This window comes from Scyliorhinus torazame, chromosome 16, assembly GCF_047496885.1.
Source record: "Scyliorhinus torazame isolate Kashiwa2021f chromosome 16, sScyTor2.1, whole genome shotgun sequence".
Taxonomy (NCBI): Eukaryota; Metazoa; Chordata; class Chondrichthyes; order Carcharhiniformes; family Scyliorhinidae; genus Scyliorhinus; species Scyliorhinus torazame.
In genome coordinates, this window is record NC_092722.1 from 28,938,649 (window position 1) to 28,962,399 (window position 23,751).

The 23,751-nt window shown below is 54.7% G+C and overlaps 1 protein-coding gene across 1 annotated transcript in view; it reads left to right on the forward strand.

Annotated features, from left to right (window-relative positions):
* LOC140392493 (uncharacterized) overlaps positions 1–23,751 on the forward strand; it is a 131,062-nt gene that overhangs the window by 82,212 nt on the left and 25,099 nt on the right. The window lies entirely within an intron of this gene.

Sequence of the window (23,751 nt, forward strand, 5' to 3'; positions counted from 1 at the left end):
TAATCACCATTAAAGCAATTGCATGTGGACGATTTTTGCCAAATCATTCTCATGTTGTAAACAAGTTACAAGCTGAACTAAAACTGGGTGGCACTGCAGATTTCCCTTGTATCTGCAGGAGCTGGGGTTGTCAGACTCACCCCGCAGGATAAAAGCTGCTGATTCATGCCTGTTGTTATGTGAGAAGACTCTTGATTTACTCAGGGCTGAAACCAGCTTTGGCTTTCCTAATTGGGAATTTTTAATAAGACAGTGAAGAGGGAGTTTTACTCTGTATCTAACCCCATGCTGTACCTGTCCTGGGAGTGTTTGATGGGGACAGTGTAGAGAGAGCTTTGCTCTGTATCTAACCCCGTGCTGTCCCTGTCCTGGGAGTGTTTGATGGGGACAGTGTAGAGGGAGCTTTACTCTGTATCTAACCCCATGCTGTACCTGTCCTGGGAGTGTTTGATGGGGACAGTGTAGAGAGAGCTTTACTCTGTATCTAACCCCATGCTGTACCTGTCCTGGGAGTGTTTGATGGGGACAGTATAGAGGGAGCTTTACTTTGTATCTAACCCCGTGCTCTCCCTGTCTGTAGCACCGTCAATATGACGCGAGGCAGGTTGAGATAATGTCAATTGAAGGCTTTATTAAGCAGAACTTTATCCCCAGCAGCGTGGTTACAGAATGCAACTGCTGAGGGAAATGGAGCGAAAAACTGGGTTCTTAGACTGGCATTTCTGGGTGGAGTCCAGTAGGTGGCAGATCCTATCAGAACCTGGCATCCTTCCACCAATAGCCTGTCGACACGTGGTGTACCGTATTACCCCTAATACATACCACCACACTGTCCTAGGAGTGTTTGATGGGGACAGTATAGAGGGAGCTTTACTCTGAATCTACCCTCGTGCTGTACCTGTCCTGGGAGTGTTTGATGGAGACAGTGTCGAGGGCGCTTCACTCTGTATCTAACCCTGTGCTGGATCTGTCCTGGGAGTGTTTGAAGGGGACAGTGTAGAGGGAGCTTTACTCTGTATCTAACCCCGTGCTGTACCTGTCCTGGATGTGTTTGATGGGGACAGTGTAGAGGGAGCTTTACTCTGTATCTAACTCCGTGCTGTACCTGTCCTGGATGTGTTTGATGGGGACAGTGAAAAGGGAGCTTTACTCTGTATCTAACCCCATGCTGTACCTGTCCTGGGAGTGTTTGATGGGGACAGTGTAGAGGGAGCTTTACTCTGTATCTAAATCCATGCTGTACCTGTCCTGGGAGTGTTTGATGGGGACACTGTAGAGGGAGCTTTACTCTGTATCTAACCCCGTGCTGCACCTGTCCTGGATGTGTTTGATGGGGACAGTGTAGAGGGAGCTTTACTCTGTATCTAACCCCGTGCTGTACCAGTCCTGGATGTGTTTGATGGGGACAGTGTAGGGGGAGCTTTACTCTGTATCTAACCCCGTGCTGTACCTGTCCTGGGAGTGTTTGATGGGGACACTGTAGAGGGAGCTTTACTCTGTGTCTAACCTGTGCTGTACCTGGCCTGGGAGTGTTTGATGGGACCGTGAGGAGGGGCAGGGTGGGGATGGGGAGGTCAGTGTTATGCGGTGGTGGTGGTCAGTGTTGGGGGGTCAGTGTGAGGGGGGGGGTCAGTGTGAAGGAGGGGTCAGTGTGAGGGGGCGGTGTCAGGGGGGCCATTGGATGGGCGTCAGTGTGAGGTGGGGTCAGCATGAGGGGGGTTCAGTGTGTCGAGGGTCAGTGTCAGTAGGGTCAGTATCAAAGGGGTCAGTATGAGTAGGGATAAGTGTGAGGAAGGGTCAATGTCAGGGGTCACTATCGGTGGGGTCAATCTCAGGGGGTTCAGTGTCAGGGACGGATGTTTGAGGGGTCAGTGTGGGAAGGGTGTTTGAGGGTTAGTGTGGAGAGAGTGTCTAGGGGGTCAATGTGGGGAGAGTGTCTGGGGGTTCAATGTGAGGAGAGTGTCTGGGGGGGGTCAGTGTGGGGAGAGTGTCTGGGGGGTCAGTGTGGGGAGAGCGTCTGGGGGGGTCAGTGTGGGGAGATTGTCTGGGGGTCAGTGTGGGGAGAGTGTTTAGGGGGTCAATGTGGGGGAGAGTGTCTGGGGGGTCAGTTTGGGGAGAGTGTCTGGGGGTCAGTGTGGGAAGAGTGTCTGGGGGGTCAGTGTGGGGAGAGTGTCTGGGGGTCAGTGTGTGGAGAGTGTCTGGGGGGTCAGTTTGTGGAGAGTGTCTGGGGGGTCAGTGTGGGGAGAGTGTCTGGGGGCTCAGTGTGGGGAGAGTGTCTGGGGGGTCAGTGTGGGGAGAGTGTCTGGGGGGTCAGTGTGGGGAGAGTGTCTGGGGGGGTCAGTGTGGGGAGAGTGTCTGGGGGGTCAGTGTGGGGAGAGTGTCTGGGGGGTCAGTGTGGGGAGGGTGTCTGGGGGGTCAGTGTGGGGAGAGTGTCTGGGGGGTCAGTGTGGGGAGAGTGTCTGGGGGGGCCTGTGTGGGGAGAGTGTCTGGGGGGTCAGTTTGTGGAGAGTGTCTGGGGGGTCAGTGTGGGGAGAGTGTCTGGGGGGTCAGTTTGTGGAGAGTGTCTGGGGGGTCAGTGTGTGGAGAGTGTCTGGGGGGGCCTGTGTGGGGAGAGTGTCTGGGGGGGACAGTGTGGGGAGAGTGTCTGGGGGGTCAGTGTGGAGAGTGCCTGGGGGGTCAGTTTGTGGAGAGTGTCTGGTGGGTCAGTGTGTGGAGAGTGTCTGGGGGGTCAGTGTGGGGAGAGAGTCTGGGGGTCAGTGTGGGGAGAGTGTCTGGGGGTCAGTTTGTGGAGAGTGTCTGGGGTGTCAGTGTGGGGAGAGTGTCTGGGGGGTCAGTGTGGGGAGAGTGTCTGAGGAGGTCAGTGTGGGGAGAGTGTCTGGGGGTCAGTTTGTGGAGAGTGTCTGGGGGGTCAGTGTGTGGAGAGTGTCTGGGGGGTCAGTGTGGGGAGAGAGTCTGGGGGTCAGTGTGGGGAGAGTGTCTGGGGGTCAGTTTGTGGAGAGTGTCTGGGGTGTCAGTGTGTGGAGAGTGTCTGGGGGGTCAGTGTGGAGAGTGTCTGGGGGGTCAGTGTGGGGAGAGTGTCTGGGGGGTCAGTGTGGGGAGAGTGTCTGGGGGGGTCAGTGTGGGGAGAGTGTCTGGGGGGTCAGTGTGTGGAGAGTGTCTGGGGGGTCAGTGTGGGGAGCGTGTCTGGGGGGTCAGTGTGGGGATTGTGTCTGGGGGGGTCAGTGTGGGGAGCGTGTCTGGGGGGTCAGTGTGGGGAGAGTGTCTGGGGGTCAATGTGGGGAGAGTGTCTGGGGGGTCAGTGTGGGGAGAGTGTCTGGGGGGGTCAGTGTGTGGAGAGTGTCTGGGGGGTCAGTGTGGGGAGAGTGTCTGGGGGTCAATGTGGGGAGAGTGTCTGGGGGTCAGTTTGTGGAGCGTGTCTGGGGGGTCAGTGTGGGGAGAGTGTCTGGGGGGTCAGTTTGTGGAGAGTGTCTGGGGGGTCAGTGTGGAGAGTGTCTGGGGGTCAATGTGGGGAGAGTGTCTGGGGAGTCAGTGTGGGGAGAGTGTCTGGGGGGTCAGTTTGTGGAGAGTGTCTGGGGGGTCAGTGTGGGGAGAGTGTCTGGGGGGTCAGTGTGGAGAGTGTCTGGGGGTCAATGTGGGGAGAGTGTCTGGGGAGTCAGTGTGGGGAGAGTGTCTGGGGGGTCAGTGTGGGGACAGTGTCTGGGGGGTCAGTTTGTGGAGAGTGTCTGGGGGGTCAGTGTGGGGAGAGTGTCTGGGGGGTCAGTGTGTGGAGAGTGTCTGGGGAGTCAGTGTGAAGAGAGTGTCTGGGGGGTCAGTTTGTGGAGAGTGTCTTGGGGGTCAGTGTGGGGAGAGTGTCTGGTGGGTCAGGGTGGGGAGAGTGTCTGGGGGGTCAGTGTGGGGAGAGTGTCTGGGGGGTCAGTGTGGGGAGAGTGTCTGGGGGGGGTCAGTGTGGGGAGAGTGTCTGGGGGGTCAGTGTGTGGAGAGTGTCTGGGGGGTCAGTGTGGGGAGAGTGTCTGGGGGGTCAGTGTGGGGAGAGTGTCTGGGGGGTCAGTGTGGGGAGAGTGTCTGGGGGGTCAGTGTGGGGAGAGTGTCTGGGGGGGTCAGTGTGGGGAGATTATCTGGGGGGTCAGTGTATGGAGAGTGTCTAGGGGGTCAGTGTGTGGAGAGTGTCTGGGGGTCAGTGTGGGGAGAGTGTCTGGGGGGTCAGTGTGGGGAGAGTGTCTGGGGGTCAGTGTGGAGAGTGTCTGGGGGGGTCAGTGTGAGGAGAGTGTCTGGGGGTCAGTGTGGAGAGTGTCTGGGGGGGTCAGTGTGGGGAGAGTGTCTGGTGGGTCAGTGTGGGGAGAGTGTCTGGGGGTCAATGTGGGGAGAGTGTCTGGGGGGGTCAGTCTGTGGAGAGTGTCTGGGGGGTCAGTGTGGGGAGAGTGTCTGGGGGTCAGTGTGGAGAGTGTCTGGGGGGGTCAGTGTGGGGAGAATGTCTGGGGGGTCAGTGTGGGGAGAGTGTCTGGGGGGTCAGTGTGGAGAGTGTCTGGGGGGGTCAGTGTGGGGATAGTGTCTTGGGGGGTCAGTTTGTGGAGAATGTCTGGGGGGTCAGTGTGGGGAGAGTGTCTGGGGGGTCAGTGTGGGGAGAGTGTCTGGGGGGTCAGTGTGGGGAGAGTGTCTGGGGGGGGTCAGTTTGTGGAGCGTGTCTGGGGTGTCAGTTTGTGGAGAGTGTCTGGGGGGTCAGTGTGGGGAGAATGTCTGGGGGGTCAGTGTCGGAGAGTGTCTGGGGGTCAGTTTGTGGAGAGTGTCTGGGGGTGTCAGTGTGGGGGAGTGTCTGGGGGCTCAGTGTGGGGAGAGTGTCTGGGGGTCAGTGTGGGGAGAGTGTCTGGGGGGTCAGTTTGTGGAGAGTGTCTGGGGGGGTCAGTGTGGGAAGAGTGACTGGGGGGTCAGTTTGTGGAGAGTGTCTGGGGGGGCAGTGTTTTGAGTGTGTCTGGGGGGTGAGTGTGGGGAGAGTGTCTGGGGGGTCAGTTTGTGGAGAATGTCTGGGGGGTCGGTGTGGGGAGAGTGTCTGGGGGGGTCAGTGTGGGGAGAGTATCTGGGGGTCAGTTTGTGGAGAGTGCCTGGGGGGTCAGTTTGTGGATAGTGCCTGGGGGGGTCAGTGTGGGGAGAGTGTCTGGGGGGTCAGTTTGTGGAGAGTGTCTGGGGGGTCAGTGTGGGGAGAGTGTCTGGGGGGTCAGTTTGTGGAGAGTGTCTGGGGGGTCAGTTTGTGGAGAGTGTCTGGGGGGTCAGTGTGAAGACAGTGTCTGGGGGGTCAGTTTGTGGAGAGTGTCTGGGGAGGTTCAATGTGGGGAGAGTGTCTGGGGGGTCAGTGTGGGGAGAGGGTCTGGGGGGTCAGTGTGAAGACAGTGTCTGGGGGGTCAGTTTGTGGAGAGTGTCTGGGGAGGTTCAATGTGGGGAGAGTGTCTGGGGGGTCAGTGTGGAGAGAGTGTCTGGGGGTTCAGTGTGGGGAGAGTGTCTGGTGGGTCAGTGTGGGGAGAGTGTCTGGGGGGTCAGTGTGGGGAGAGTGTCTGGGGGGTCAGTGTGGGGAGAGTGTCTGGGGGGTCAGTGTGGGGAGAGTGTCTGGGGGGTCAGTGTGTGGAGAGTGTCTGGGGGGTCAGTTTGTGGAGCGTGACTGGGGGGTCAGTGTGCGGAGAGTGTCTGAGGGGTCAGTGTGCGGAGAGTGTCTGAGGGGTGTCAGTGTGGGCAGAGTGTCTGGGGGTCAGTGTGGGGAGAGTGTCTGGGGGGGTCAGTATGGGGAGAGTGTCTGGGGGGGTCAGTATGGGGAGAGTGTCTGGGGGGTCAGTGTGGGGAGAGTGTCTGGGGGGTCAGTGTGGGGAGAGTGTCTGGGGGGTCAGTGTGGAGAGTGTCTGGGGGGGTCAGTATGGGGAGAGTGTCTGGGGGGGTCAGTGTGAAGACAGTGTCTGGGGGGTCAGTTTGTGGAGAGAGTCTGGGGTGTCAGTGTGGGCAGAGTGTCTGGGGGTCAGTTTGTGGAGAGTGTCTGGTGGGTCAGTGTGTGGAGAGTGTCTGGGGGGTCAGTGTGCGGAGAGTGTCTGAGGGGTCAGTGTGAAGACAGTGTCTGGGGGGTCAGTTTGTGGAGAGAGTCTGGGGTGTCAGTGTGGGCAGAGTGTCTGGGGGTCAGTGTGGGGAGAGTGTCTGGGGGGGTCAGTATGGGGAGAGTGTCTGGGGGGGTCAGTATGGGGAGAGTGTCTGGGGGGTCAGTGTGGGGAGAGTGTCTGGGGGGTCAGTTTGTGGAGAGTGTCTGGGGGGGTCAGTGTGGGGAGAGTGTCTGGTGGGTCAGTGTGGGGAGAGTGTCTGGGGGTCAATGTGGGGAGAGTGTCTGGGGGTCAGTTTGTGGAGAGTGTCTGGGGGGTCAGTGTGTGGAGAGTGTCTGGGGGTCAGTTTGTGGAGAGTGTCTGGGGGTCAGTTTGTGGAGAGTGTCTGGGGGGTCAGTGTGGGGAGAGTGTCTGGGGGGTCAGTGTGGGGAGAGTGTCTGGGGGTCAATGTGGGGAGAGTGTCTGGGGGTCAGTTTGTGGAGAGTGTCTGGGGGGTCAGTGTGTGGAGAGTGTCGGGGGGGTCAGTTTGTGGAGAGTGTCTGGGGGTCAGTTTGTGGAGAGTGTCTGGTGGGTCAGTGTGGGGAGAGTGTCTGGGGGTCAATGTGGGGAGAGTGTCTGGGGGGTCAGTGTGGGGAGAGTGTCTGGTGGGTCAGTGTGGGGAGAGTGTCTGGGGGGTCAGTGTGGGGAGAGTGTCTGGGGGGGGTCAGTGTGGGGAGAGTGTCTGGGGGGTCAGTGTGTGGAGAGTGTCTGGGGGGGTCAGTGTGGGGAGAGTGTCTGGTGGGTCAGTTTGTGGAGAGTGTCTGGGGGGTCAGTGTGGGGAGAGTGTCTGGGGGGTCAGTGTGGGGAGAGTGTCTGGGGGGGGTCAGTGTGGGGAGAGTGTCTGGGGGGTCAGTGTGTGGAGAGTGTCTGGGGGGTCAGTGTGGGAGAATGTCTGTGGGGTCAGTTTTCGGAGAATGTCTGGGGGGTCAGTGTGGGGAGAGTGTCTGGGGGGTCAGTGTGGGGAGAGTGTCTGGGGGGTCAGTGTGGGGAGAGTGTCTGGGGGGTCAGTATGGGGAGCGTGTCTGGGGGGGTCAGTGTGGGGAGATTATCTGGGGGGTCAGTGTATGGAGAGTGTCTAGGGGGTCAGTGTGTGGAGAGTGTCTGGGGGTCAGTGTGGGGAGAGTGTCTGGGGGGTCAGTGTGGGGAGAGTGTCTGGGGGTCAGTGTGGAGAGTGTCTGGGGGGGTCAGTGTGAGGAGAGTGTCTGGGGGGGTCAGTCTGTGGAGAGTGTCTGGGGGGTCAGTGTGGGGATAGTGTCTTGGGGGGTCAGTTTGTGGAGAATGTCTGGGGGGTCAGTGTGGGGAGAGTGTCTGGGGGGTCAGTGTGGGGAGAGTGTCTGGGGGGTCAGTGTGGGGAGAGTGTCTGGGGGGGGTCAGTTTGTGGAGCGTGTCTGGGGTGTCAGTTTGTGGAGAGTGTCTGGGGGGTCAGTGTGGGGAGAATGTCTGGGGGGTCAGTGTCGGAGAGTGTCTGGGGGTCAGTTTGTGGAGAGTGTCTGGGGGTGTCAGTGTGGGGGAGTGTCTGGGGGCTCAGTGTGGGGAGAGTGTCTGGGGGTCAGTGTGGGGAGAGTGTCTGGGGGGTCAGTTTGTGGAGAGTGTCTGGGGGGGTCAGTGTGGGAAGAGTGACTGGGGGGTCAGTTTGTGGAGAGTGTCTGGGGGGGCAGTGTTTTGAGTGTGTCTGGGGGGTGAGTGTGGGGAGAGTGTCTGGGGGGTCAGTTTGTGGAGAATGTCTGGGGGGTCGGTGTGGGGAGAGTGTCTGGGGGGGTCAGTGTGGGGAGAGTATCTGGGGGTCAGTTTGTGGAGAGTGCCTGGGGGGTCAGTTTGTGGATAGTGCCTGGGGGGGTCAGTGTGGGGAGAGTGTCTGGGGGGTCAGTTTGTGGAGAGTGTCTGGGGGGTCAGTGTGAAGACAGTGTCTGGGGGGTCAGTTTGTGGAGAGTGTCTGGGGAGGTTCAATGTGGGGAGAGTGTCTGGGGGGTCAGTGTGGAGAGAGTGTCTGGGGGTTCAGTGTGGGGAGAGGGTCTGGGGGGTCAGTTTGTGGAGAGTGTCTGGGGGGTCAGTGTGAAGACAGTGTCTGGGGGGTCAGTTTGTGGAGAGTGTCTGGGGAGGTTCAATGTGGGGAGAGTGTCTGGGGGGTCAGTGTGGAGAGAGTGTCTGGGGGTTCAGTGTGGGGAGAGTGTCTGGTGGGTCAGTGTGGGGAGAGTGTCTGGGGGGTCAGTATGTGGAGCGTGTCTGGGGGGGTCAGTGTGGGGAGAGTGTCTGGGGGCTCAGTGTGGGGAGAATGTCTGGGGGGTCAGTTTGTGGAGAGTGTCTGGGGGGTCAGTGTGAAGACAGTGTCTGGGGGGTCAGTTTGTGGAGAGAGTCTGGGGTGTCAGTGTGGGGAGAGTGTCTGGGGGTCAGTTTGTGGAGAGTGTCTGGGGGAGTCAGTGTGGAGTGTGTCTGGGGGGGTCAGTATGGGGAGAGTGTCTGGGTGGGTCAGTTTGTGGAGTGTGTCTGGGGGGTCAGTGTGGGGAGAGTGTCTGGGGGCTCAGTGTGGGGAGAGTGTATGGGGGTCAGTTTGTGGAGAGTGTCTGGGGGTGTCAGTGTGGGGGAGTGTCTGGGGGCTCAGTGTGTGGAGAGTGTCTGGGGGTCAGTTTGTGGAGAGTGTCTGGGGGGGTCAGTGTGGGGAGAGTGTCTGGTGGGTCAGTGTGGGGAGAGTGTCTGGGGGTCAATGTGGGGAGAGTGTCTGGGGGTCAGTTTGTGGAGAGTGTCTGGGGGGTCAGTGTGTGGAGAGTGTCTGGGGGTCAGTTTGTGGAGAGTGTCTGGGGGTCAGTTTGTGGAGAGTGTCTGGGGGGTCAGTGTGGGGAGAGTGTCTGGGGGGTCAGTGTGGGGAGAGTGTCTGGGGGTCAATGTGGGGAGAGTGTCTGGGGGTCAGTTTGTGGAGAGTGTCTGGGGGGTCAGTGTGTGGAGAGTGTCGGGGGGGTCAGTTTGTGGAGAGTGTCTGGGGGTCAGTTTGTGGAGAGTGTCTGGGGGGGTCAGTGTGGGGAGAGTGTCTGGTGGGTCTGTGTGGGGAGAGTGTCTGGGGGTCAATGTGGGGAGAGTGTCTGGGGGGTCAGTGTGGGGAGAGTGTCTGGGGGGGTCAGTTTGTGAAGAGTATCTGGGGGGTCAGTGTGGGGAGAGTGTCTGGGGGGGTCAGTGTGGAGAGTGTCTGGGGGGGTCAGTGTGGGGAGAGTGTCCGGTGGGGTCAGTTTGTGGAGAGTGTCTGGGGGGTCAGTATGGGGAGAGTGTCTGGGGGGTCAGTGTGGAGAGTGTCTGGGGGGGTCAGTTTGTGGAGAGTGTCTGGGGGGTCAGTGTGGGGAGAGTGTCTGGGGGCTCAGTGTGGGGAGAGAGTCTGTGGGGTCAGTTTATGGAGAATGGGGGGTCAGTGTGGGGAGAGTGTCTGGGGGGTCAGTTTGTGGAGAGTGTCTGGGGGGTCAGTGTGTGGAGAGTGTCTGGGGGGTCAGTTTGGGGAGAATGTCTGGGGGGTCAGTGTCGGAGAGTGTCTGGGGGTCAGTTTGTGGAGAGTGTCTGGGGGTGTCAGTGTGGGGGAGTGTCTGGGGGCTCAGTGTGTGGAGAGTGTCTGGGGGTCAGTTTGTGGAGAGTGTCTGGGGAGGTCAGTGTGGGGAGAGTGTCTGGTGGGTCAGTGTGGGGAGAGTGTCTGGGGGTCAATGTGGGGAGAGTGTCTGGGGGTCAGTTTGTGGAGTGTGTCTGGGGGGTCAGTGTGTGGAGAGTGTCTGGGGGTCAGTTTGTGGAGAGTGTCTGGGGGTCAGTTTGTGGAGAGTGTCTGGGGGTCAGTTTGTGGAGAGTGTCTGGGGGGTCAGTGTGGAGAGTGTCTGGGGGGGTCAGTGTGGGGAGAGTGTCTGGGGGGTCAGTGTGGGGAGAGTGTCTGGGGGTCAGTTTGTGGAGAGTTTCTGGGGGGTCAGTGTGGGGAGAGTGTCTGGGGGTCAGTTTGTGGAGAGTGTCTGGGGGGTCAGTGTGTGGAGAGTGTCTGGGGGGTCAGTGTGGGGAGAGTGTCTGGGGGGTCAGTGTGGGGAGAGTGTCTGGGGGGTCAGTGTGGGGAGAGTGTCTGGGGGGTCAGTGTGGGGAGAGTGTCTGGGGGGTCAGTTTGTGGAGAGTGTCTGGGGGGGTCAGTGTGTGGAGAGTGTCTGGGGGGGTCAGTGTGGGGAGAGTGTCTGGGGGGTCAGTGTGGGGAGAGTGTCTGGGGGGTCAGTGTGGAGAGTGTCTGGTGGGTCAGTGTGAAGAGAGTGTCTGGGAGTCAGTTTGTGGAGAGTGTCTGGGGGGGTCAGTGTGGGGAGAGTGTCTGGGGGTCAGTGTGGAGAGTGTCTGGGGGGTCAGTGTGGGGAGAGTGTCTGGGGGGTCAGTGTGGGGAGAGTGTCTGGGGGGTCAGTTTGTGGAGAGTGTCTGGGGGTCAGTTTGTGGAGAGTGTCTGGGGGGTCAGTGTGGAGAGTGTCTGGGGGTCAGTTTGTGGAGAGTGTCTGGGGGGTCAGTGTGGGGAGAGTGTCTGGGGGGTCAGTGTGGGGAGAGTGTCTGGGGGGTCAGTGTGGGGAGAGTGTCTGGGGGGTCAGTGTGGGGAGAGTGTCTGGTGGGTCAGTGTGGGGAGAGTGTCTGGGGGGTCAGTGTGGGGAGAGTGTCTGGGGGGTCAGTGTGGAGAGTGTCTGGTGGGTCAGTGTGGGGAGAGTGTCTGGGGGGTCAGTTTGTGGAGAGTGTCTGGGGGGGTCAGTGTGGGGAGAGTGTCTGGGGGGGTCAGTGTGGGGAGAGTGTCTGGGGGGTCAGTGTGGGGAGAGTGTCTGGGGGGTCAGTGTGGGGAGAGTGTCTGGGGGGTCAGTTTGTGGAGAGTGTCTGGGGGTCAGTTTGTGGAGAGTGTCTGGGGGGTCAGTGTGGAGAGTGTCTGGGGGTCAGTTTGTGGAGAGTGTCTGGGGGGTCAGTGTGGGGAGAGTGTCTGGGGGGTCAGTGTGGGGAGAGTGTCTGGGGGGTCAGTTTGTGGAGAGTGTCTGGGGGTCAGTTTGTGGAGAGTGTCTGGGGGGTCAGTGTGGAGAGTGTCTGGGGGTCAGTTTGTGGAGAGTGTCTGGGGGGTCAGTGTGGGGAGAGTGTCTGGGGGGTCAGTGTGGGGAGAGTGTCTGGGGGGTCAGTGTGGGGAGAGTGTCTGGGGGGTCAGTGTGGGGAGAGTGTCTGGGGGGTCAGTTTGTGGAGAGTGTCTGGGGGTCAGTTTGTGGAGAGTGTCTGGGGGGTCAGTGTGGAGAGTGTCTGGGGGTCAGTTTGTGGAGAGTGTCTGGGGGGTCAGTGTGGGGAGAGTGTCTGGGGGGTCAGTGTGGGGAGAGTGTCTGGGGGGTCAGTGTGGGGAGAGTGTCTGGGGGGTCAGTGTGGGGAGAGTGTCTGGGGGGTCAGTGTGGGGAGAGTGTCTGGGGGGTCAGTGTGGGGAGAGTGTCTGGGGGGTCAGTGTGTGGAGAGTGTCTGGGGGGTCAGTGTGGAGAGTGTCTGGGGGTCAGTTTGTGGAGAGTGTCTGGGGGGTCAGTGTGGGGAGAGTGTCTGGGGGGTCAGTGTGGGGAGAGTGTCTGGGGGGTCAGTGTGGGGAGAGTGTCTGGGGGGTCAGTGTGGGGAGAGTGTCTGGTGGGTCAGTGTGGGGAGAGTGTCTGGGGGGGTCAGTGTGGGGAGAGTGTCTGGGGGGGTCAGTGTGGAGAGTGTCTGGGGGGTCAGTGTGGAGAGTGTCTGGGGGGTCAGTGTGTGGAGAGTGTCTGGGGGGTCAGTGTGGAGAGTGTCTGGGGGGTCAGTGTGGAGAGTGTCTGGGGGGTCAGTGTGTGGAGAGTGTCTGGGGGGTCAGTGTGGAGAGTGTCTGGGGGGTCAGTGTGGGGAGAGTGTCTGGGGGGTCAGTGTGGGGAGAGTGTCTGGGGAGTCAGTGTGTGGAGTGTGTCTGGGGGGTCAGTGTGGAGAGTGTCTGGGGGGTCAGTTTGTGGAGAGTGTCTGGGGGTCAGTTTGTGGAGAGTGTCTGGGGGGTCAGTGTGGGGAGAGTGTCTGGGGGGTCAGTGTGTGGAGAGTGTCTGGGGGTCAGTTTGTGGAGAGTGTCTGGGGGGTCAGTGTGGGGAGAGTGTCTGGGGGTCAGTTTGTGGAGAGTGTCTGGGGGGGTCAGTGTGGGGAGAGTGTCTGGGGGTCAGTTTGTGGAGAGTGTCTGGGGGGTCAGTGTGGGGAGAGTGTCTGGGGGGTCAGTATGGGGAGAGTGTCTGGGGGGGTCAGTGTGGGGAGAGTGTCTGGGGGGTCAGTGTGGAGAGTGTCTGGGGGGTCAGTGTGGGGAGAGTGTCTGGGGGGTCAGTGTGGGGAGAGTGTCTGGGGGGTCAGTGTGTGGAGAGTGTCTGGGGGGTCAGTGTGTGGAGAGTGTCTGGGGGGGGTCAGTGTGGGGAGAGTGTCTGGGGGGTCAGTGTGGGGAGAGTGTCTGGGGGGGGTCAGTGTGGGGAGAGTGTCTGGGGGGTCAGTGTGGGGAGAGTGTCTGGGGGGTCAGTGTGGGGAGAGTGTCTGGGGGTCAGTGTGGGGAGAGTGTCTGGGGGTCAGTTTGTGGAGAGTGTCTGGGGGGTCAGTGTGGGGAGAGTGTCTGGGGGTCAGTGTGTGGAGAGTGTCTGGGGGGTCAGTTTGTGGAGAGTGTCTGGGGGGTCAGTGTGTGGAGAGTGTCTGGGGGGTCAGTGTGGAGAGTGTCTGGGGGGTCAGTGTGGAGAGTGTCTGGGGGGTCAGTGTGGGGAGAGTGTCTGGGGGGTCAGTGTGGGGAGAGTGTCTGGGGGGTCAGTGTGGGGAGAGTGTCTGGGGGGTCAGTGTGGGGAGAGTGTCTGGGGGGTCAGTGTGGAGAGTGTCTGGTGGGTCAGTGTGGGGAGAGTGTCTGGGGGGGGTCAGTGTGGGGAGAGTGTCTGGGGGGTCAGTGTGGGGAGAGTGTCTGGGGAGTCAGTGTGTGGAGTGTGTCTGGGGGGTCAGTGTGGAGAGTGTCTGGTGGGTCAGTGTGGGGAGAGTGTCTGGGGGGTCAGTGTGGGGAGAGTGTCTGGGGGTCAGTGTGGGGAGAGTGTCTGGGGGTCAGTGTGGGGAGAGAGTCTGGGGGTCAGTGTGTGGAGTGTGTCTGGGGGGTCAGTGTGGGGAGAGTGTCTGGGGGTCAGTGTGGGGAGAGAGTCTGGGGGTCAGTGTGTGGAGAGTGTCTGGGGGGGGTCAGTGTGGGGAGAGTGTCTGGGGGTCAGTGTGGAGAGTGTCTGGGGGGGTCAGTGTGGGCAGAGTGTCTGGGGGTCAGTTTGTGGAGAGTGTCTGGGGGGTCAGTGTGGGGAGAGTGTCTGGGGGGTCAGTGTGTGGAGAGTGTCTGGGGGGTCAGTGTGGGGAGAGTGTCTGGGGGTCAGTTTGTGGAGAGTGTCTGGGGGGTCAGTGTGGGGAGAGTGTCTGGGGGGTCAGTGTGTGGAGAGTGTATGGGGGGTCAGTGTGGGGAGAGTGTCTGGGGGGGGTCAGTGTGTGGAGAGTGTCTGGGGGGTCAGTGTGTGGAGAGTGTCTGGGGGGGTCAGTGTGGGGAGAGTGTCTGGGGGGTCAGTTTGTGGAGAGTGTCTGGGGGGTCAGTGTGGGGAGAGTGTCTGGGGGGTCAGTGTGGGGAGAGTGTCTGGGGGTCAGTTTGTGGAGAGTGTCTGGGGGGTCAGTGTGGGGAGAGTGTCTGGGGGTCAGTTTGTGGAGAGTGTCTGGGGGGTCAGTGTGTGGAGAGTGTCTGGGCGGTCAGTGTGGGGAGAGTGTCTGGGGGGTCAGTGTGGGGAGAGTGTCTGGGGGGTCAGTGTGGGGAGAGTGTCTGGGGGGTCAGTGTGGGGAGAGTGTCTGGGGGGTCAGTGTGGGGAGAGTGTCTGGGGGGTCAGTGTGTGGAGAGTGTCTGGGGGTCAGTTTGTGGAGAGTGTCTGGGGGTCAGTTTGTGGAGAGTGTCTGGGGGTCAGTGTGGGGAGAGTGTCTGGGGGGTCAGTGTGTGGAGAGTGTCTGGGGGGTCAGTGTGGGGAGAGTGTCTGGGGGGTCAGTGTGGGGAGAGTGTCTGGATAAGAGTTGCAAAATCCGCGCACACAGATCAAATGCCACTTATTAATAAAGGGCGTGATCAAATTGCGACACTGCGCCTGAAATACAGCTCGCCGCAGTGCAGCATGGCCGATAAAAGCCAGGAGACCCTGGGATCTACCCAGCACACAACACCTTGTGAAATCTAATGTGATCTTGCAAGGTATTGTGATGTAATCCCGCCCACCTTTTGGAAAATCTGCACATAAGTGAGACAGGTAGTCTCACTCCAATGTGCAGATTCCCAAGGTACCCGAGGCTTTCGGATTTATCCCCTTCATCTCGGAGACCTGGGGGGAGTGCTGGTTGGTACTGGTCTCCACAAATGGGGGACAGACGGAACGGCACTCGTGGGATTGGAGGCCACCGGCTGTCTGCTCTTTGGGCAGGGTACGTGCCCTGATACTGCTGGTGCCATCTGGGTGCCCTGCCGGGAAACACACAGCGAAACGTTGCTGCTATGGGACTTTGTTCCCAATTAGGTGAATCGTGCCGAAAGCTAACAATCCGTGCCTTACAGGTTTATGCACAAAGTCCTTGGGAGAGAAGCTTTCAGAAGTCAGTCTGAGAAACACACCTTCTTTCCTCAGAAACCAGGGCAGAACTGTAAAAATGAAACTAAAAACAACAGACACGGGGCAGGGCTGAAAATGAAACTAAAAACAGACCCAGCCCCTCCCATAAGTGACATCACATCCTGCCTAGCTGTTAACACCTAATCACAGCTTTACCAGACATATAATCTCAATACCGTAACCCAAATTCTTTTAATAACATTACTGCAACAGACACAATGGAATCAGGGTGGGGCAGCCAGTAGCTCCCGGGAGAGGCCTCCCCCAGGATTCCCAGCAACTGTTAGGGATCCAGTCTCACAGGGCTGTGGATTTAAGAACCCACTTAGCTCTGCTGACGCTGGATCGACCGGCCACCCAGCATCTATCGGCCTCGCCCCAGCTAGGCACCGTTCAGTACTGGTCCCCACAAATGGGCACCAGGTGGAACAGTACCTGAGGGGGGGGGGGTCTTCCAGGTGATCGGAGGCCCCCAGGTGGTTGGCCTCAGGGCAGGGTGGCACCCTGGCACTGCTGGTACCACATGGGCATCTTGGCACTTACAGCTTGGCACCCTGACAGTGCCATCTGGGCACCCTGGAAGTGCCACATGGGTACCAGCCTGGCACTGCCCGAATGCCCAGGTGACACTGTAGGATAAATGAGGGTGTACGATATATGAACACAGAGGCGGCTGCCACGTGTTATCCTGTTATAGGGCAAAAGTCATACTGAGTTGGTAGTGTGACATGATGGTTGTGCAGTCTTTACCCAGTTTTGTTTTATTTTATTTGTGCTGTAATGCTTGCGTGCAGAGGAAGGGAGAACATTTCAGGTGCCCTTCACCTTGTTTACAGAGAAGGTGTGTGGGGCCACAGCTGGGTGACGGTAGATGTGGAGGTGATTGACGTGGCCATGTAAGTCCTGATGGTGGGTGAGGAACACCCTCAGTTAGAACTATTAGAGTATTTTTCTTTTGTATTTTTGTTATTTTGGGGTTGTGGAATCCATGCTTACCTCCTTTGAAGTGCGGAGAGATTATGTATCCTAGCGAGGACTGGGTTGCTTATGATTCTTCTTTGTGGTTGATGTCTCTGATGTTGTTAGGGTCGGGGGAAATATATAATGGTGCACGCCCAGGTGTGGTCAGTTCATCCTTGATTGGCTAGTCTTCCCTGGGTTGGTCTTCAACATTAACTTGGCTGCGTGGGTCGTAGCAGTGGTCGCCTGATTGAGTAGGTCAAGGCAGTTGTAACTGTGGTTACCTGGGTTGGGTGGAGGGTACGTTGGGTGGAGGAGTAGGTTACTCTTCTCCGAGTTGTCCCCTCTTGGGGGCTCCTGGCCTGCTCTCTTTCGCGAGATCGGGTTCCACTGGGGAGGTAGTAACCTGTGGGCTGCAGGTTCTGAGTGCTGTGGGTCAGTGTTGTTGGGAATCTTTCTTCGATTGGAGGGTAGGCTGAGTGGGGGAGTTAGGCACCCTCCTCCAAGTGGTCTTATCTAGAGACTTCCAGGTTGCCCTCCTTCTTGAGGCCTGAGCTCCCCTGGGGAGGCAGTGTCCTGTTTTTTGCGAGACTACATTGTTCACTCCGGTATCCTTTTTGCGAAGGTGTACGGTACCGGACCTTGCCTAACGTTCTTTGGCTAATCCTGGAGTTCCTCTCTTTTTGGGTTTTCCTTTCCTTACTTGGGTGCTGATACGGGCTCCGATTTGGCATATTATTCCTCTGAGGGTTTCCTCATTAAGCTGTGGTGTTGCTCCCTGTCTTTTTCTGTATTTATGGATGCGGAGGCATTTATGCTGCGCTGTGCCAATCTTGGGGTTTTTTTTGCGTTCTTTGTAAACATGGAAAATCTCTAATAAAAATATATTTTAAAAACACAATTAAAATCCAAATTGAATCCAATTCATGGCCCTCGCAAAAGAGGCAAACTAGATCCAAGCGGACAAGAACAGCCATTACACCTGATCCTACGCTTGATATCAGCCAATAGGCTGAGAAGCGACCATCACCATTTACCTTATATTTGTTACAATATGTGTAGGATCAAGAGGAGACCATTCAGCCCATATCTTTGAATGTCATGCTGTGCCTCAGCTCCCTTTGCCTGGCTTTGTTCCATATTCTTTGTCTCCTGAAGCAAGACCAGTCCCTGTCTTGATGGCTCCAATTATGTTCCCTGGATGCACAGCCGTCTGGGGGAGCAAGTTCCAGATTTCCAATATGTGTGAAGGAATGCTTCCTGATCTTGATTCTGGATGGCTTAGCTCTCATTTTAAGATTACCCCTCCTCATTCTGGAGGAAATCATTTTTCGATATCAGCCCTATCAAATTCCTTTCTCATTTTAAACAGCGTGATAAGCTCACCAACAACAACCCACCATGAAGATTCAAAGGAATATAAACCAAGCTTATGGCACTTGTTCCTGTAATTAGGAACACTGGTACCACAGGCAATGGGTCTATTGAAACCTGGTTAGCTTGTGTAACCAATGATGGTCACATTCCCTAAGAGTGCCGAGGCACGCACACACTCAGCATAACCATTCACTGAATGCTGCGGTTGAAGAATGTAGATTGCAATGTGTGATTGGGATTCTGGAGTCAGACTCCATTGTGTTTGTGGTCAGGGAGAGCTTTCTTCTGGTAGCTTTCTCTGTCGTCAGCCAGCTCTGTACCCAGGTTAAATGAGTAATTCTGTGCCAATATGAATTATGCAAGATCCCCCAATCGACGAGTTCCAGGAAACAAGGTTTCTTCATTCCAGACCTAATAAGTCAAATTGGCAACATCAACCTGTTGGTAGGGCTGGGTCAGCCTTTCAGCAAAATTGCCATGGGGATAACAGAGAAAATTTAATTCATTCAGTGTTGCGCAAATCTTCCCAGAATTTCTGTGTGAGGAGTCACTCTGCAGCATTGAATGAACAGAAATGTCCTTCAACGAGATGCCTTCAGTTACTGCCAGTCCCTAACCACTGACTCCATCCCTGCTTACTGACTGAAGTTGAACCAAGCTGTTTGCAACCCGGGTGTGATATTTGCCCCCCCCCCCCACCCCTCTACCACACACCTCCAGTTCACCATCAGGACAGCACAGTGGCATAGTGGTTAACACTGTTGCTTCACAGCACCAGGGACCTAGGTTTGATTCCCGGCTTGGGTCACTGTCTGTGCGGAGTCTGCACGTTCTTCCCCTGTCTGTGTGGGTTTCCTCCGGGTGGCTCCGGTTTCCTCCCACAAGTCCTGAAAGACATGCCTGTTTGGTGAATTGGACATTCTGAATTCTCCCTCTGTGTACCCAAACAGACGACTAGGGGATTTTCACAGTAACTTCATTGCAGTGTTAATGTAAGCCTACTTGTGACACTAATAAAGATTATTATAAACATGAACTCTGTGGTCTGCATCCTGCCTCAATCAAAGTCCTATTCACCTGAGCTCGTCAATCGAAAAGCTCCGCCCCAATTTTTTAATTCTCATCCTTGTTTTCAAGTCCCTCCATTGCCTCACCATCTCTGTAATCTCCTCCAGCCCTGAAACTCTTTGAGGCCCCTACACTCTTCCACTCTGTCCTCTTGTGCCTCAAAGGATTTCATCGCTCTGCCATTGTATCAAGAGTGACCCCACGTCGGGGGCTGAAGGTTGGTGAAGTGAGGGCTGGGACTATGAAAATCTGTTGTGGAACCATTCTTGACACACGTACAGCTTAAGGTTGAACCACAATTGCAAAACCCCCTGCTTGCCTGGTTCCTAACTTACAGCCTCAGGAGAAGGAAAGAAGGCCAAGAGTCACAGAAACAAACTATTTTAAAACTTCATCATTATTATCAATAATAAGGTTTGAAGAGCTGTAGAATTTCAGGCTTCCTCAATGAAAGAGTTTACATTTGACAAGAGGTACATTCAAATTTTAAGCAGTTTGAGTTTGGCAGACTCTGCTGTCGTCTGAAACCCTCAGTTAGACTCCTGGATATCTGCTATTCTGTATATAAACCCCTCAATTAGATTCCAGCTTGTAATTCACTTCCCCGTATTGTCCATTTACATATTAAGCCATTAATCAGATTCCAGCCTGTAACTCATTCCTCGTATTGTTCATTTCAAAATTAAACCGTTAATCAGATTGCAGCCTGTAACTCACTCCTCAGTGTTGGTTATTCTATATCTAAATCACACTAACTCCTCAATTAGGTTCTAGTCTGTAACACACACCTGACTATTGATAATTGTCTGGGTAAATTATTTTATACCAGAATGGGAAGGTATTATAATCCACCAGTAGTCACTGACTAAAGAACATGTGACAAATGAACACTCGGATGAGAGAATCTGTGTTTATAGATCACTATCCAATAGGGTCCTTTCTTGGATCTGATGTACTGTAGTCTACATGTCTTTTAGTAAGGCTTTTGAAAAGGTTTCTCATGCCAGACTGGTCAGAAAGATAAATGGCCCTGGGAGCCAAGGGAAGTGATAAGTTGGACCAAAACTGGCTGAGTGGACGGAAGCAAAAGGTTCTGGTATGTGGTCTTCTTGTGACTGAAAGACCCTTTCAATTGAGATTCTGCAAAGCTCCGTCCTGGGTCCCTTGCTTTTCATGGTGTGTGACGAGTATTTAGACTTAAATGGGGGATCGTGATTACACCATTACTCGTGTGGTTGACAATGAGTGAGAGAGAGCTGAAGACTGAGGGAAGAAAGCTTCAGACTGGTCAGATGAGCGGGTAAGTGGGAAATGGAGTTCAATCCAGAGAAATGTGAGGTAATGCGTTTGGGAAAGACTAATGAGACAAGAGAATCCACAATAAATAGTGGGATACTGAGAAGTGTCGAGGAACAGAGAAAATTTGGAATGTGAGTCCGCAGATCCCTGAAGGTGGCTGGACAGACAGATAAGGTAGTCAAGAAGGCAAGCGGGATTCTTGCCGTTATTAACCAGGGCACAAAATATAAGTGGAAGAATGTTATGCTCTAACTGTATAAGGCACTCATTAGACCATAGCTGGAGTATTTGAAACAGTTCTGGCCATTACATTACAGGCAGAATGTGATTGCGCACCGCGGTGAGAGTACAGAGATTCACAGTGATGTTGGCAGGACTGGAACATTTTAGTTATGAGGAAAGATTAGATTGGCTGGCATTGTTTTCTTTGGAGCAGGGGAGGCTGAGGGGAGATTTAATTGAGGTGTATGAAATTACGAGGTGCCTGGATAAAATAGATAGGAAGGACCATGGCGGCACGGTGGTTAGCACTGCTGCCTCACAGCACCAGGGTCCCGGGTTCAATTCCGACCTCGAGTGGCTGGTGGAGTTTACACCTTCTCCCCGTGTCTGCTCCAGTTTCCTCCCACATTCCGAAGATGTGCACGTTAGGTGGATTGGCCATGCTAAATTGCCTCTTAGTGTCCAATAGGTTAAGTGGGGTTGCTGGGATAGGGTAGGGTCCCCTTTCCAAGGGTTGGTGTGGACTGGATGGGCCGAATGGCCTCGTTCTGCACTGCAGTGATTCTATGATTCATCTTAGTAGAGTGGTCAATAATCAGGGGTCATCGATTCAAATGAATTGGAGGGAATTAGAGGGAAGGGTGGGGGATATCTGCAATTCACTGGGTTTCAGGCAGAAGCTGTCATCACAGGTAACAAACACTTGAAGATGCTCTGGATTCGTGGTAGCTCACAGACCACACAGTGGAATTGGGCCGGATAACACAGACCCAATGAGCCAAATGGTTACCTTTGGTACTGTCAGCTTTGACTATTCTATGACTCACCCCGCTGCTGTGGGGCGGGGAGAGGGGGGTGGGGGGGCGAAAGGAATGTCTTTTCAGAATAACAAAGTTTTGTTGGTTCTGATCAGCTATGGAATGACAAGTGAGAAGGCAGTGCTGCCACCCTCTGGCAGCAAGCATTTAGTGCAAGGGGTGAAAAATAAAGAATGCATGCGGTGAGGGAAACGTCCAGCAAAGCATAACCGGTGACAAATTCCAAGGATGTCTTGCATCTACAGAAAGTGAAATCGAACTCTGAGCAGCTGCACATGTTTAGTCTTTTGAATTTTCACATTAAGAGTGAGTGATCTTTGGGATGAAGTGTTTCTGTTTAATTGTGATTGTAGCCAAGCAGAAACCATCCATCCGGACATTTGGATAAGAACACGATTTTAAGATTCCCCTTTGAATCATCATAGGCTCACAGAATCCCGACAATGCAGAAGGCGGCCATTTGGTCCACCCAGTCTGCAACGGCCCTTTGAAAGACCACAACTACCTTGGCCCAATCCCCCACCCTATCCATGTAACCCCACCTAGGGTCAATTCAGCGTGGCCAATCCACCTAACCTGCACATCTTTGGACTGTGGGAGGAAACTGGAGCACCCGGAGGAAACCCACGCAGACACGGGGAGAACGTACAGACTCCACACAGACAGTCAACCGAGGCTGGAATTGAACCCGGGACCCCGCCGCTGTGGGGCAGAAGTGCTAACCATTGTGCCACCATAATAATACTAATCGCTGATTGTCACAAGCAGGCTTCAATGAAGTTACTGTGAAAAGCCCCTAGTCAGTGAGGAAGGGTCTTTCTTCTTGGAGATTTCGCACCCAGAGGCTCGACTGGGAAGCCCCCTCCATTGGTAAGGTACTTTGGGTGCCCTTTCTGACCAGCCATGGGTCAGTGCCCTTCCCTGTGCTGCTTGGGTTACCTGTCAGCCAGGCAGGGCGCCATGTGTTGAAACAACTTAGGAAGTGAGTTTGTTAAGAACGCGAAATGATTGTTCAATTACAAACTGGAACTGCTTGAAACATTCAGCAAGCTGGCAGCATCGATGGAGAGGGAAACAGAGTCAACGTTCCAGATCAACGGTCTTTCCTCAGAATCGGACAAAGTTGGAGATTTTGTTTCACTTATTTCCTGGAGACAAGGAGGGGGGGGGGAAATAATCTTTAAAACCAACAACCTGCGCCTCTCCGATGAAGCAATTTGCAGGAATTCAACCCATTAAAGTGCCTCCCTGTGACTGGAATTTCTGCTCTCCCTCGCTTTTCACTTGCCTCCCTAGGAAGGGGTGTGACTACCTCTCCGTTTCACTTCTGATGAAAGACTGTAATCTGAAATGTCACCTTGTTGCTTTCCCTTATCAGGTATTTACTGACCTGCATATCTATTCCTGCAGTTTCTGTTTTGATTTCACTGTTGAATTCCCAATTTCAACGTCACTCTCTATTGTCTGAACATTCTGGTTTAATTATATTCCTCATAATTACCCCCATGGTCAGTTGAAATACGGTCACTGCTTTTTGTGGAAAGGTGAATAGAATCACTGTGTGATCCGAGAACCACTGATCAAAATTCTGGAACCTGAGGTAATTGAAACAAGATATGATTCATTCACCACAAACCAGTGAACCTCAATTTCAGTCAAGTGTTGTCTATAGTTTTGTAAAGCCAATTCCCATTAGGGAGCATTTAAATTTTCTGTTCCATTTCATCCAGTCTTCATAGAAATTTGAATTCAATTGGAAGTTGTGATTATGAAGCTGAGACCTTGCTTTATATTTATGCAGATATAAATAGCTCTTGACACAAATATTGTTCCATTCCTTCAGATATTAAAAAAATTACTTTGAGGGTTTTGTTTCTTACAAAGGAGTTATCAGAAAATGCAAATAATATTAAAGTTACTAACAGTGGCATTGTGCTTTGGACTGCTGTTATATTGTGTATATTAGTCCAGTACACCTTCTTCTCTCTTTCTCATTCTATCCCTCTCTGTCCAGAAATGGTAGCCATCTCCCACCCGCCAAAAGGCTGTCAAAGATGCAAAACAATGTTCTCCTGTTGGTGTTTCCTGACCTGGAGAATTTCGCAATCTAAAAACTTCCAGCACCAATAGTTACCCTCAAATTCAGCTCACAGGTCCCTCTAGAATGACGCTTTAGCCTTAAAGGGTTAGATCAGTGGACACCTTAGCAGCACCATAATACATTGTGTATTACACGTTATAACATTCCTATCTGTATAAATCAATGAAGCTGTGAGGAATGGCTCAAGAGTTTTACTTGTTTAATAAAAGATGTAATAATTTAATACTATAATATGGGCACGGTGGCACAGTGGTTAGCACTGCTGCCTCACGGTGCCAGGGACCGGGGCTCAATTCCAACCTTGGGTGTCTGTGTGAAGTTCGCACGTTCGCCCCGTGGCTGCGTGGGTTTCTCCTGGGTGCACCGGCTTCCTCCCACAGTCCAAAATTTTGCAGATTAGGTGGATTGGCCATGATAAATTGCCCTTAGTGTCCAGGGTTGTACAGGTTAGGGATGGGGTTACGGAGATAGGGCGGGGAATGGGGCTAGTTAGACCAGTGTTCTTCAAAGTCGGGGGCGTGACCCGCGGGTGGGTCACAGGCAGGTGTCGGGAGGGTCGCGGAGCCGTTGTCCGCGGCGCTCCCGATCGCGCAAATCCCCGCGCAGCAGCCGGCTTTTCATAACGCCGACCGCAAACATGTTTAAAAATAAATTTGGCCCCATTGCGCATGCGCGCCGGTAATTGGGCACGCATGCGCATTTGGCACGCATGCGCAGTGCGGCCGCTATTTTTTTTAAACGGTTGCAGCTTTTTGCTTTTCAAGTTCTGTAGTGGTTTTTATTCATTTATTCATTTATTTTATTCATTAAATTTTTTTTTTTTAAATTTATTTTATTCATTTTATTTTCCAAGTTCGGGGGGGGGGTTTATTCATTTTTTTTAACTCATTTTATTTTTATTTTTTTACAAGTTCAGGGGGGGTTTTATTTGATAAAGTTTTACAGGAAAACAATTCAGAACTTTGGACAGATGGAGACTCCATACTTTCCGATACCGGAAGGCTTCACCTTCATCCAACATGTTCCATTGGAGGAGCGTGTACGAGGGCCAAAGGGACCCAAAACCATTTCCTCCATTTTTGTCAGCAGCAAACAAGGTAACAGAAAATTCCTCCTCTTATCCCTGTATCCCAAATGTTTCAAATATCAACGCCACATTTGATATTTTCCAC